Raw genomic sequence first — 13,967 nt, forward strand, 5'->3', positions numbered from 1 at the left:
TACTGCGGAGGACTACAGATGTAGATGCTCCCCCAGCTTCTGACCCTCGCCACTTCTCAACAAGCACTCCTTCCCGACACAGGCAGGGGCTTCGGCATGGACCAAGAAGGCTGAGCCTGCACAGGGGGCGACGCATGCACCGCCGCCAGTCATTGCGTGCGCGCCCGGTCTGCAGGCATCCTCCCCATCACCCGCTACAGAGACCCGCGGAGAGGCTGGTGTTGAAGCGGCCCCGTGTATCCAGTCGCCACAACGCCGACCCGAGGCGGAGCTGGGGACGGACTTAGTCACCAGACCCTCCGCTCCCGAGCTACGCAGCACACAAAACAGCGACAGAATAGGAGGAGCCCCAGCTCTCGCGGCATCCGCGGGAGCTGCCAGCCGCTTGGGCAAGCCTCGCGTTGTTTGGTTAAGGGGCAGGGCGTTCAGTGAAAGGGCGGAGTCCAACCCAGCTGAGACTGGGGGTGTTCCCAGGCCCTGTTGATTGGCATCTTTCTTCGGAGGGCGCCCCGCGCACGCGCAGCTCCCAGGAGGCGGTGGCGACTAGGGCAGTCCAGCTGCCCGGGTCCCGGGTTGCGGGTCGGGCCCCGCCCTCCCGCGTCGGCGCTGGCGGACGCTGTGCCGGGCCAGTCCGCTGTCTCTGCGGCGCTCCGCCCGCCGCCGGTCCGCCGCTGCTTTGGCCTGGAGGGCTCCTGCCTACGCAGGCTCGTGACGCGGGGGCTGGGACGGGGCTTCAGGGACTGAGCGGGCGCTGCCGCTGTGTGAGCGTCTTCTGCGCCTTCGGTAAGTGCGGTCCGCGTCCGCTGCTTTGGCATTTTAGACACCAGCCGGGAGAACGGATGGAGAGAGACAGGGCGACCTGTTTTGCAGAGCCAAGGTGTTTTACAGCTTATTGCTTTTATGCGTATTTTTTTAAAATCGTGAAACCACAGCTGTGCGTTTACAAATCTGAAGAATTTGGGTACAGAAGGAGGAGGAGGAATGCTCTTAGAAATGGAGCTAAAGTACTGCGTGCTCTGTAAGAAAAAAAAAAAAAAAAAGCTGCCAAACAATGAAGACACAAGACTCCTGCCCTCTCTCTGTCCTGGTCCTCAACCCCAATATTTACTCTCCCACTACTCAGAGTAACCCGATTCCAAGTGTTCCATCCAGCCTTTCAGGATTTTGTCTGTGCATGTGAGGAGTGTGTTTATAGACGAAAATTAAAGTCCTATATAGAATATAGATTTTTGGGCCAGTAGTATACGGAACTCTCCACTCTTTTTTTTTTTTAAACATACTTTATTGTTAAATGTTACTATTTATCATGGGCTTCACACTTTCAGTAGCGAGTCAGTTAAAAGCTTATTGTGTGTTTTGTGATTTGCAACCTTGTTCTATAGCTCAAGCTGAGATAGAGCCTCCTGTGCAGGGGAAGCTGACCTTGAACTCTTAGCTTCTGCCTCCACCTCCCAAGTGTTAGGATCAAACGAGCTGTTGAGTCTGGCCTACGTGCCAGTATTTTGCAACTTAATATATTGACTTTCACAGTATCTAAGGCCACAGTGATACTTTCATATGAAACAGGTTGCTAGTCTTTGCTTAGACCTCAGAGTTTACATGAGAGGGAATGACTGCCTAAAGATTACACAAAGTTTACTTTCTCTTTATGTCATAAAGTTTAAATACCATATGGTTAGATAGCAGCATTTAATTCTTTAAACTCTAGGAGGCTACTTTTGATGAAACTCGTAGAAAGTCACCATTTAGAAATTTTGTACTCAAATAAGAAAAAAAACCCACCACGGATTAAATGTTTTGCAAGGTGAACCCTAGGGAGAAGTCTGAAAGTGGAAGGAAAGTGGTTCTGCATGCATTATTGTGCTAATCTTGCTAGCTCCCAAGGAAAACAGTCTACCAAAGTAATCATAGGCCACCATCTTATTCCAAACAGGCCTGTCCTTAAAATTAGAGACATAATTGTGCACATTTTATTTAGGAACTGAACTTAAAAGACTTGAAGAGATCTATGGTATTTTCGTTGTTTTTGTCAACAGTATGCTGGTACTTTTTTTTTTTTTTTTTTTAAATAAAAGCCTAAGTAGTGTCTTCCTGCTTCTGTGGTCAGTCCACTCAGGCCTGGAGTGCCTGACTAAGAGCCTGCTCTGCTTTTGTGTGTGTGCTGAGTACCTGAACTGCATTTATGGCCCTGCCTTGTCCTCCTGAGTGGAAACTGCCTTATCAAAAATATCTAAAATAAGTGCAGGAAACTATCATGGTGTCGTTTTTGATGAGGTTTCTGGTAGTTTCCTATTAAAATAGCTGAAACACTGTAAATTGAAAAGAATACAAAGTAGACAAAATTAAACTTTGCTTATTGCATGGGATTTAAAAATGTATTACTGGGGTTTGTGCCTTGCCTTATATTATATAATATTTTCATTTTCTGGCAGGTGTGAAAATAGTTTAAGGAACTATGACCAGTAGTGAGTTCAAATAAAGTGTGATCAAATTATGCATTTGAGGAGAAACCCATGTATAGTTAAAGATTTGAGCAGTTCTTGTTTGTTAAGGATAACAAGGTAGGTTTTAAGTATCTGCCATCCATTATCTCTTACTCTGTATTGGATGTCTCGTATTGGTGCACACAAAAATATTTCAGCCCAGAAAAATATTTTCAACAGACTAACTTTCAGTTATAGAAGTGGGAAGAATTGGGAATGTGCTAAGTGTGTTCAGAAATTAAAAGCAATGGCTGGAGTTGGAGCTCCTGGCATGTCTGAGGCTCTCCGTGATTCCTGCTAAACGGGCTGATGGGAAAGCTTGCTTTTTAGTTTATCATGAAAAGTCTTTTGGGGGGCTTGTTAATGTGAGTAGCTAGAGACAAATCAAGTGTTTGGGGGTCTTGTGTTTCTTCCTTTTCCTTTTTATAAATAAAAAGCAGAAGGAATTACATCTGCAGCTTAAATCATCATCACCACCACCACCACCACCATTATTAATTTCTCCCTTTTGGGGGCTTTGTTTGGCTTTGTTTATCTTTGGTCAGCGTAAAAAACACAAAGTTTATTACATACCAAAATGTGAGAGTACTAACATTCCATTTGGAATTTTAAGAACAGCCATTTTAGATTTCATGAGGAGTTGTTCTTCCAAAGTTGGGATTGCAGGAAGAAGCCAAAGTAGTGAGGAGGGGCTGAGATTGAGAATTGACTGTCAGTAAGCAAAGGGAGAAAGAAAATAGTCTTAAAAAGATTCTTTACAATCAGATGTGTGGATGCAGAAGGAGAGGGAGTTACAGTTCTTAGTTTTGAGATATTGGAATAATATCTAATTATTAATTACTATCCTTTATTCTGTCCTGGTGGGACTAGAATTAGAATAATTAATAACTTTGTACAGCAGTCGCACCTCTGTTCAGTGTGTAGTTCATTTCACTGCAGTTGAAGAGCTGTCCCATGTGAAGTGCTGTGAAGGACTTTGACCACCTGCTCTGAGCCATCACCTGGCAGTGGTCCTTCTGTGACTGTAGTCTCTGCCTGCTCTGAGCCATCTGCCTTGGGTATCCTTGGTTTTGGTTCTCAGCTTCCTTTTCTAGCTGTGCCTGTGGTTTCATCTGCTTGTCCCCTGTCTCCTGTGTCCTGATTTTGCATCACTAGCTCATTTTCTTTAACCTTGAGATTCCCTGCCTGTGTTATTCTCTCTGATAACTTCTTATTGGGTGTCACTCTGTTACTTTGAATTTGTTACATTGTGAATTGAGTAACTCTTATTTCTTTATTTTAATAAACAATATTTTCTTAGTCATGTAGGCCCCAAATCAAAAGGTCACCCAGATTTTTGTTTTTACTGTCTATTATTCTCACTAGTATTTTTTGTCACTGTGTGTTTTAGTCAGGGTTTCTATTCCTGCACAAACATCATGACCAAGAAGCAAGTTGGGAAGGAAAGGGTTTATTCAGCTTACACTTCCATACTGCTGTTCATCACCAAGGAAGTCCGGACTGGAACTCAGACAGGTCAGAAAGCAGGAGCTGATGCAGAGGCCATGGAGGGATGTTCCTTACTGGCTTGCTATGCTTGTTTAAACTTCTCTTCATAATACTTAACTAGAGAACAAAGTCTCTGCTGGGCTTTTTTGAAACTTCCTTTGTCAATGCAGTTATTCTGAGTCTCTTCACCTTAGCCTCAAGCAGACTTTTAAGACAAGGGCAAAAAGTAGCCACATTCTTCACCAAAATACCACAAAAACAGTCTTTATGCCACATTCTGAAATTCTTCTCCTTTGAAATCTCTTGAGCCAGGTCAACACCGTTCAAATCGCTCCCAGCAACAAAATCTTCCATATTCCTACTAGGATGACCCATTAAGCCCCATTTAAAGCATTCCACTGTGTTCCAAATCCTAAGTCCCAAAATCCACTTTCTTTCAAATAAAAGCATGGTCCGGCCTATCAGCAATACCCCAGTCCCCAGTACCACTTTTGCCTTAGTTAGGGTTTTACTGCTGTGAACAGACACCATGACCAAGGCAAGTCTTATAAAAAACAACATTTAATTGGGGCTGGCTTACAGGTTCAGAGGTTCAGTCCATTATCATCAAGGTGGAAGCATGGCAGCATCTAGACAGGCATGGCACAGGCAGAGCAGAGAGTTCTACATTTTCATCCAAAGGCTGCTAGTGGAAGACTGACTTCCAGGCACCTAGGGTGTAGGTCTTAAGCCCACACCCACAGTGACACACCTATTCCAAACAGGTTACACCTGTTCCAACAAGGCCACACTCCCTGGTCCAAGAGTATACAAACCATCACACTGTGCCTTTTTTTTCTTGTTCTTCTAGCAGATGTGTATACCTTAAGATTTCTTAGTTTTGCTTTTCATTCTGTTTCTGAGACTAATTGTTCTAAAAACGTCCTGAATGTGGTCTTTGGTTTGTGACAAATAAAGACCCTAAACACACACACACACACACACACACACACACACACACACACATACACACACTATGTATGCCCACCACATGCCCACCTCTAGCCCTTTGGTCTCGTTGGCCCTTGTGATATAGCAGGGGCTATTACCCTAGTTTACTTGTAAAGAAACCAAGGAGGGCCTAGTATGTGGAGGGGCTAGAATTGATGCTGCAGGCATCTGCCTAGTTCCTCTGCATTGTCTGTATTAAATCAACCCAGTGCTTTTTAAAAAACTGACTTTGTGTTTTAACAGACTTTAGCATTGGGCCCCCAAAACCTTCAGTTTTACCATACTTTTTTCCTCTTATGCATTGTCCATTTCTTGGGATCTTTTTGCTTATTTTTCATCTTTATTTTTTAAAATAAGTCCTGTGTGAAAGACTGGTCGGGCTCCCTTTTCTTGGTTAGTGTTTTGGTAGGTTCTGCCTGTTTACATACCTCTAGGATGATCCTGTTTACTCCCAACCTTCCAGCCATTGTAACTAACTGTCAAGTTCTTGGAAGGGGAAGCCAATTCTTAAGTTATTAATTTGGAATTGGCTAGTGACTGGGAAACTCCACTGCCTTGACATGTAAGAAGCATTTCATTTTAATTGCCACATTTTTGTTTCTGTCTCTGTTTGTTCTGTATTTCTTTTTTTCCTTGACACATAAATACACACCACAAGCTTACTAGATAGAGTTCTGTGTGTCTAACAACTCTGTTTTCTTGTTCTAGTTATGTCGATTGACCAAGCCAGCCAATCAACAGGTTCTCCAGGGCATGAGGGAGGATTAAAGAAAAAGAAAATGACAACGAGATAACACTGTAGCATGACCACAGCCAGTTCTGAGGCTGAGGTGAATTTATTTTTCCCTATCTGCTTTTATATCATATTAATTACCTGCAAGTAATAAGGAACAAGCCAGACAACACAAATAGTCAAGGAACTAGCAGTGCAAAAAAGTCCATGGTCACTGTTTCTAAGTGCTTATCAGGATGACCAAGATCTCTGAGCCTACTTCCCTGTCCTAGCCCAAAGTCATATTCTTGCCTGAAGCCTACCGTCTTTGTTCGAGATTACTGCCTCAGCTTACTTCTGAGTCCTGGCCCAATGTTAAATTCCTGGCAAGGAGCTGCAAAAGCTTTCCACAATAGATAATGTGGATTCTTTTCGGATTATTAGGAAATGGTAGATTGCTCATCTGAAAACTAATTTACTTGTGTGCTTGGTTCCTTGGTATACTATCTAAGTTTGTAAAAAAATCAGTGTTTTGGTATGTGAATTTTCCATGCTGTCCAGTTGACCCAGCTTCCTAATGAACTGCAGAATTCTCATGAACCACTTCACAGTTTCTTCTGTGTATACAGAGATAGAAAAGATTTAGCAAAATCACGTGTGTTCTTTTGTTTCTGTTTTGTTATATTTGGTCTGGATGCCCACACAGATTGGATGCTACATCAGGTTCTGAGTTCAGTCCCTAGACTCACTGTCACCACCGGAAAAATCAAAAGAAAACAAAAAGCCCAAACAAATGAACAAATAAACAAAACTCCTAGTAGTTGAACTTTCGGTGAGGGGAAAATCAGATTCTTGTTTTAAAAAATATTTATTTACTTAGTGTATGCGAAGGTTCTGTCCATATGAGTGCCTGCAGGCCAGAAGAGGGCATCAGATCCCATTATACATGGTTGTGAGACACTGTTTGATTGCAGGGAATTGTCTGGAAGAGTAGCCAGTGCTTTTAACTGGTAAGCCATGTCTCTAGTCTTAGGGAAAATCAAGTTTAAAAGCTGAAATAGAGGGTTCCCCCACCTTTAATCCCAGCACTTGGGAGGCAGAGGCAGGTAGATCTCTGGGTTCAAGGTCAGTCTGGTCTACAGATGGAGTTTCAGGACAGTCAGGGCTACATAGTGAGACTATATCAAGGAGGGAAAGAAATAGACCTTTGTTTATAGGCAGTGAGACAGGTGGACAGGAAAAAAGCGCAGTACACTTTTTGCTTTTTACTCAGTGGACTGTATGACACTGGAGGCGTGAAGATTCAGAGACCAGAAAACGACTTTAATATTTGGGTTTGAAGAATGGGTAGTCTGAATAGCCATATGGGAATGTAATTAGACAAAAGGTGTGTTCTGGCTCAGTGCCTAAGGGGAAGGAAAATTTGTCTGTAAAGATTTTCCTTGATGTCTCTGTGCCTTTCACTTGGTATAGGTCAGTATGGTTGAATGAGGGGAAATTGATCTCTCAGAAAAGTTAGGTCTGAATCTTTTCATGACCCACTCAATACAAGAGGATATGGGAAGGTTAAGATAAAATGGCTAGATTTTATGGCTCACTTTTGGGGGTGAGAACTGTAATTTCTGTGACCTTCTTTAGGGAGGAGGAATACTCATTTCTATAGCCTATTTTGGAGGGAAATGGAGCAGGATAAGGACAGATAGTCAGAGGGCCTGCTTGTTCCTGAGGCTCTTCAGTAAGTTTTCTACATTCAAAGTAGGCAACATACTGAAGCCCCATGCTCTCTGGTACTGTGGTTTTGAACCATAGTGGATGTTTACTGTTTCTGATCTGATCTTTTCTGATCTGATGATGGCTCATGGTTGATGAGTGAGGAGGGTGAGATCACGTGGCTAGAAGCTATAACAATTGAGAGTGTGCTGTAAGGGCTTTCCATCCATACCAGTTTTTCTACTCTGAACATGTTTAGTAGTTCAGTGTTTAGACATTGTTAACACTAGAAACTTGCCACAAGCTCTTGCTGTAGGTTGGTCCCCACTGTGACACTGATAGAGGTGATAGGAATTTAAGAAGTGCCTGGTGGCTGGGAGCTCTGGAAAGGCATTAAAGTGGTGCTCAGGTGATGCCTGGGTAATTCTCACTAGAGGTAGCTCTAGCAAGAGATAATTAGAGTCTGCTCACCTGGGCTCTCCCATTTCCTATTTGGTTTGTACATGTTTTCTAACACTGGCTTCTTTCTTTGCCACCCACCACCATGTAGTACAAGCAGGATGGCTGGTTTGAAAACAGAGACCATGTTGTGGCATAGCTTTAACTTTCTAATAGGTGTAGGGAATAACTTTTTGTTCTGACAGAGTTTGCCTCTGATATCTTGATGAAAAACTGACAGTTGCAGCCTGTTGTAGTATATTGAACACAAAACCTGTTTAGGGAGCAAACAGATTCCCCAATAGTATCATTAGTATCATCAAGAAAATGCCTTGGCCTCCAAGGCCACATGGTCTTTTATGTGACAGTCGATGCTTTAATTATAAAGTTACTGTATTTTCAAGTGGGAGATTTAAAGTACTGAAAGAAGCAGAGCTAAAGAACTTTCCTCTTCAGTGGGCCTTTCCCTGCTCATGGGTTGGTAGAACCATTGCACGAGGTTTGATATGTAAACAAGAACAATGTATTTGTGCACCTTAAGAGTATGAGAAAGGCTCCAGGGACGACTCAGTTGGCAAAGTGCTTGCCACACTAGCATGAGGTGAATTTAGATCCTCAGAACCTGAGTAAAAACCCAGTGACAGTAATAGCTCCCTACTAATTTAGCACTGGGAGGAGACTGGAGGGAGCATCCTGGGGGCTTGTTGGCCAGCCAGTTTACATGAATTGGTAAGCTCCAGGTTCCATAAGAGACTTTCTCAGTAGGGTGGATTGAAGATGACATTTAAAATTTACCTCTGGCCATTTTATTCATGCATGTGCACGTACACTTCCACATACATTTTCATATATACATGCACATACACATGCATATACCACACACATGCATATACCACACACACATGCATATACCACACACACATGCATATACCACACACACATAACATCAGAGTTTTCTTGAATAGCAAGGAAGTGAAGAACAGTATCAGGATTTTACTTACAAAAAATGATAAAAATGGAATCTATAATTCTAGTTCTTATATATGTAGATATATTATATGTGTGTACATATACACACATATTTTATATATATGTATATAACACACACACACACAGACACACAATGAAATGAGTTTGAGAACAGCCTAGGCTGCTTGAGACCCTATCTCAGTGAAGGAAATTCCAAACAAATAGCTACAGTGATGCTGTGGCAAAGGTAACTAGTGAAATTTCTTTGATTTCTTCCAACTTAGTGTGTTATAAATGTAGAATGTAATTATGTAAATCACAACAGCTTCTCTTAGATTCTTTATCTGGTCTGTCAGGTGATACCAGGTAATTTAAAGTTTCCCAAACTTGTTTTTTGAGACAAGATTTCTCTGTGTTGGCCTAGCTCCTGGCTGTCTTAGAACTTGCTCTGTAGACCAGGCTATCCTTGAACTCAGAAATTCACCTGCCTTTGCTCCCAAGTACTGGGATTATAGGCATGCATCACTACCACCCAGCCCAAGTTATATATTTCTTCATACCTATTTTCATAATAATAATAGTTTGATTTCTTCAATAAGGAATCCGGGATGTTTTAAATTTTTTTTTTATAAATACGAGTTTGAATGCTTTTCTGATAGATGTAAAAAATTAGCGTTTTAAACTCTTTTTTGAGACAAGGTATTAGGTATTTCTAGCAGTCTTCAATCTCCCTGTGTAGTAGAGGATGCGCTTGAACTTGTGATCTTCTTCCTCTGTTTCTGGGTGTGCTGCATTATAGGTATGCTTTACCACTTGTTGTTTAGGTGGTATTTGGGATTGAACTCAGGGCTTCATACATGCTATGGAAGTTTTTTTTTTTTTTTCTAACCGAGTGTTTTAGTTAGGGTTTTACTGCTGTGAACAGACACCATGACCAAGGCAAGTCTTATAAAAACAACATTTACTTGGGGCTGGCTTACAGATTCAGAGGTTCAGTCCATTACCATCAAAGTGGGAACATGGCAGCATCCAGGCAGGCATGGCGCAGGAGGAGCTGAGAGTTCTATGTCTTCATCCAAAGGCTGCCAGTGAAAGACTGACTTCCAGGCAACTAGGGTGAGGATCTTATGCCCACACCCACAGTGACACACCCATCCCAACCAGGTCACACCTATTCCAACAAGGCCATCACACTGAGCTATCTTCCCAGCCCATAAAAGCTACTTTGTAAAAGTTTTACCTATGCCATTTGTTCGCCATTCAGGGTATCATGAATATGTGTCTAGATTTGGCCATTATGGTTTAGTTTTTTGTTGTTTGTTTGCTTTACATGGAGTTCATTTGTGCTTATGTATTTTGAACCTCTGTTCTTTGTTTTCTTTTTTTTGATACAGGGTCTCACTGAGGTTCTGGCTTGCCTGGAACTCCTTGTGTAGACCAGGCTGGCTTTGACCTCATAGAGATCACCCGCCCCTGTCTCTCAAATGCTGGGATCATGCCTGGCTTCTTTGCTTTTCTTATAGTCACTTTTATCTTGTTAGACATTAAAAATAACATAATAAATCAAAGGGCCTTTGTTTGTTTTTGCTTCCAAATAGTGTGCTGGCTAGGAGTCTTTGAAAAAGTATTAGAAAGTATCAAGAAGTCACAGGTGATTGGAGCAATAGTGCTGCTGTCCACAGGTAGCATGCCAGCTAATTGTAGAGACCTTTGTTAACCTTAGTTCCCTGCAAGTCAAATAGTTATGGTGATAGAACTGGGAAAAGTGAGCACTTGAATTTTCTTTGGTGTGGAGCTTTATATAAGAGGAAATGGTGCTTTTGGAGTCCAGACTGTGCTGAGGTCTTCAGCTGACAGCAGGAGAATTTCTGCACATGCATGGTCAGCTGCTTGGTGCTTTTAGCTGTTGGCTGTGGAGGCACAGGTAAATGGATCATTCAGTGTTCTGTGTTCATTGCCAGTATGTAGGTACCATTGTATCTTGGCATAAGTTTAGTAGAAGGAAATATTTAGAAATTCTTTACCTTTAAAAACTGGTTTATGTATGGTATTTGGGAGGACAGTTTACTTTAGCCCCAATGACTTGCGGTTTTGTTTTCTTTTTTAAAGATTTATTTACTGTTATATGTAAGTACACTGTAGCTGTCTTCAGACACACCAGAAGAGGGCGTCACATCCTGTTACAGATAGTTGTGAGCCACTATATGGTTGCTGGGATTTCACTTCGGAAGAGCTGTCAGTGCTCTTGCATCTCTCCAGCCCAGCTGTTTTCATCAATATATTCTATGTGTGTGTGTTCATGTTCTATGTATGCTTCTGTGTGTACTTCTATGTGTGTGTGTGTTTTCTATGTATGCTTCTCTGTTTCTATGAGTGTGTGTGCTTCTATGTATGTGTTCTTCTATGTGTGCTTCTATGTATGTGTTCTTCTATGTATGCTTCTGTGTGTGTGCTTCTGTATGTGTTCTCTGTGTGTGTGTGTTTGTGTATAGCCTTGTGTGTGTTTGTGTACAGCCTTAGCCTTACTCTGTAGTCTAGGCTTGCACTCCTAACACTCAGACTCACAGTTTTCCTGTTTGTGGTCTAAGTGTTGTGTTCACAGGGGTGTAGACTATCATACCCAGCTCATTATTATTTCTTGTTGACTAGATTGCATGTATGTATGTATATATGTATGTATGTGCTTTGTGGTTTTTTTTTTAGAAAGAGTCTCAGGCTGGCCTTGACGTACTGTGAGGCTGAGCATGACTTTCAGTTTCCTAGTTTGCTGCTTCCGCTTCGTGAGTGTTGAGATTGCAGGCATGGTTTATAGGACACTGGAGACTTCACCCAAGTACTCCCCCAGCTGACTACAGCCCAGCTTCTAGAGGCAATTTCACAATCTTAATGCTCATATTCAAACAAATGGCCAAATTTTGGAACACAAAAGTAATCAGTAGGATGTTAGTGTCAAGAAAAGCAAGCAGTTGTCTCTGGTTTTACAAGCATTGTAAAACCTATCTTAAAAGAGTTACTTTTAAATACGTCTAAGTTATTTTAATGGGATTGGTTTTCTTTCCTATACAAAATGATTTGAACTTGTTCTTTTGTAAGCCAGATAAATTAAAAGACCTTTTGTTTTTACAATGATTTGTATAGATATCTGTGTATAATAACTGATTCTGAAATTGACTTAGCTCTAAAAAAGATGGCATGAAATCACTATGGTTCAGTAACTGAACTGCTTCATTATTTACAATGACAAAGAAGCTTGCTTTTTTCTATTGAGGATGTGTGTTGCCAATATGTAGTAATCATTGTCTTTATTGTATCTCAGAAGCCCTTAAAGTAATTGGCACTAATTATACGTGTGTACATATATAGTCATGTATGCACTTCTGTGCACATGCTGCACAGGAGGGAACATTCACACAGAGAGCAGTGGAAATAATCTCCCTTCTGTGTTTCAGGAAAAAGGAGTTTCCGTTTGAGTGGCAGTTCCTGGAATTGAGGTCCTAAATCTTTTGGTATTGTTTTTCTGGTGACGCCTTGATTTTACTCTAGGGAGTCCAGTGTCAGACTTGTGACTTCCACAATTACAAAATAATAAAGTTGGGTTTAAGCCATTAAGTTCTTGATAGTTCATTAAGGCAGTAATAGAAAACTCCAGTTACTATGTATATTGTAAGCATTTCATTCCTTAGGGAAGTGGATGGTGTAGGATGCTTTAAATTGGGAGAACTGTAAGGTTATTTTTGTCATAAATTAGCAAACATTGTTGCAGTTAGTTATGGAGCTTCTCATTAAAGCTAGTGGGAGTTATTGCCGAGAATAGTTGCTTTGAAAGTCAAGGGGCAAGAGGTAGGACATTTTGATTTTAGAGATACTAAATTTGAAGTGATAGTGGAACCCACCTTCCCTGTGAAATTACTCAGGACATTTACTAAATACATTGGATTATTTGCCCGATGAGTAAATCAGGACAGTAGTTATTGTGCTCTGAAACCTCTCAGACCAGTGCTTCTCAACCTTCCTAATGTTGGCACCTTTTTTTTTCTCTCTCTCTTTGTTGTTGTTGTTGTTGTTTTTTTTTTTTTGTTGTTGTTGTTGTTGTTTTTCAAGACAGGGTTTCTCTTTATAGCCCTGGCTGTCTTGGAACTCACTCTGTAGACTAGGCTGGCCTCAAACTCAGAAATCCACCTGCCTCTGTCTCCCAAGTGCCCGTGTTAAAGGCATGCACCACCACTGCCTGGCTTAATGTTTTTTGTTTTGTTTTGTTTTGTTTTTGTTGTTGTTGTGACCTTTTAATACAGTTTCTCTTGGCATGTTACATAATCATAATTATTTTCTTTGCTACTTTGTAACTGTAATTTTGCTACTGTCATAAATTATAATGTAAATATTTTTGGAGATAGAGGTTTACCAAAGTGGTTATGACCCACAGGTTGAGTGAGAATCGATGTCCCATACTGTGTGTTGGAGACAAAAAAAAAAAAAAGTAGCAAAACCCAAACCAAACAATGAACAACAACAATAAAAATTCAACAACAACAACAACAAAACCCCACACAGCTGCTTAAATTATCTTTCTGGCAGAATGAAGCCACGTGTATTTCCCATAAGGAGTCTTCCCAGTTTGGAAGAAAATGTTTGTACTGGAAGAAATTGTGCATATTCATTGTTCTTAGAGAAAAACCTACCTTATGAGCTGTAGGCATATAATACATTTCTATTCTGGACCAAGCAGCTCTTAAAAAGGACAACCAGTTTGCAGCAATGATGTTGGATATCACGTTTCTAAGTTGCTGTCTTGAAACATGCTGTTTTAGTCAGGGATGGTTTCTACCTGTAATCTCAGCATTGGGAGAACAAAGAAGATTGCTACAAAGTTAAAGGTAATGCCGGGCATGGTGGTGCAAGCCTTTAATCCCAGCACTCGGAGGCAGAGGCAGGAGGATTTCTGAGTTCGAGGCCAGCCTGGTCTACAAAGTGAGTTCCAGGACAGCCAGGGCTACACAGAGAAACCCTGTCTCAAAAAAACAAAACAAACAAACAAACAAAAAAACAAAGTTAAAGGTAGAGGCACATACTTAAGAGGTGGAGTCAGGAGAATCAGGATCCTATGGCAATCCTTGGCTGTGTAGAGTTGGAGCTATCCTGGATTACGTGTAACTTAGTCAAGGTGTAGAGGGTAGAAA

At 41.4% G+C, this 13,967-nt stretch overlaps 1 protein-coding gene across 3 annotated transcripts in view; it reads left to right on the forward strand.

The window, feature by feature from the left end:
• Positions 1-492: 492 nt before the first annotated feature.
• The window catches only part of Pcmtd1 (protein-L-isoaspartate (D-aspartate) O-methyltransferase domain containing 1), an 83,258-nt gene continuing 69,783 nt past the window's right edge, over positions 493-13,967 (forward strand). The window contains exon 1 of one of the 3 annotated variants that reach the window (XM_085835508.1): positions 493-783. The gene's annotated coding sequence lies outside the window, so the exon portion shown is untranslated. The remainder of the gene's footprint in view (positions 784-13,967) is intronic. The other 2 variants (XM_085835504.1, XM_085835506.1) reach the window with 2 other exon arrangements.

This window comes from Mus caroli, unplaced genomic scaffold (assembly GCF_978045245.1).
Source record: "Mus caroli unplaced genomic scaffold, Mus_caroli_1 scaffold_1, whole genome shotgun sequence".
Lineage (NCBI taxonomy): Eukaryota > Metazoa > Chordata > Mammalia > Rodentia > Muridae > Mus > Mus caroli.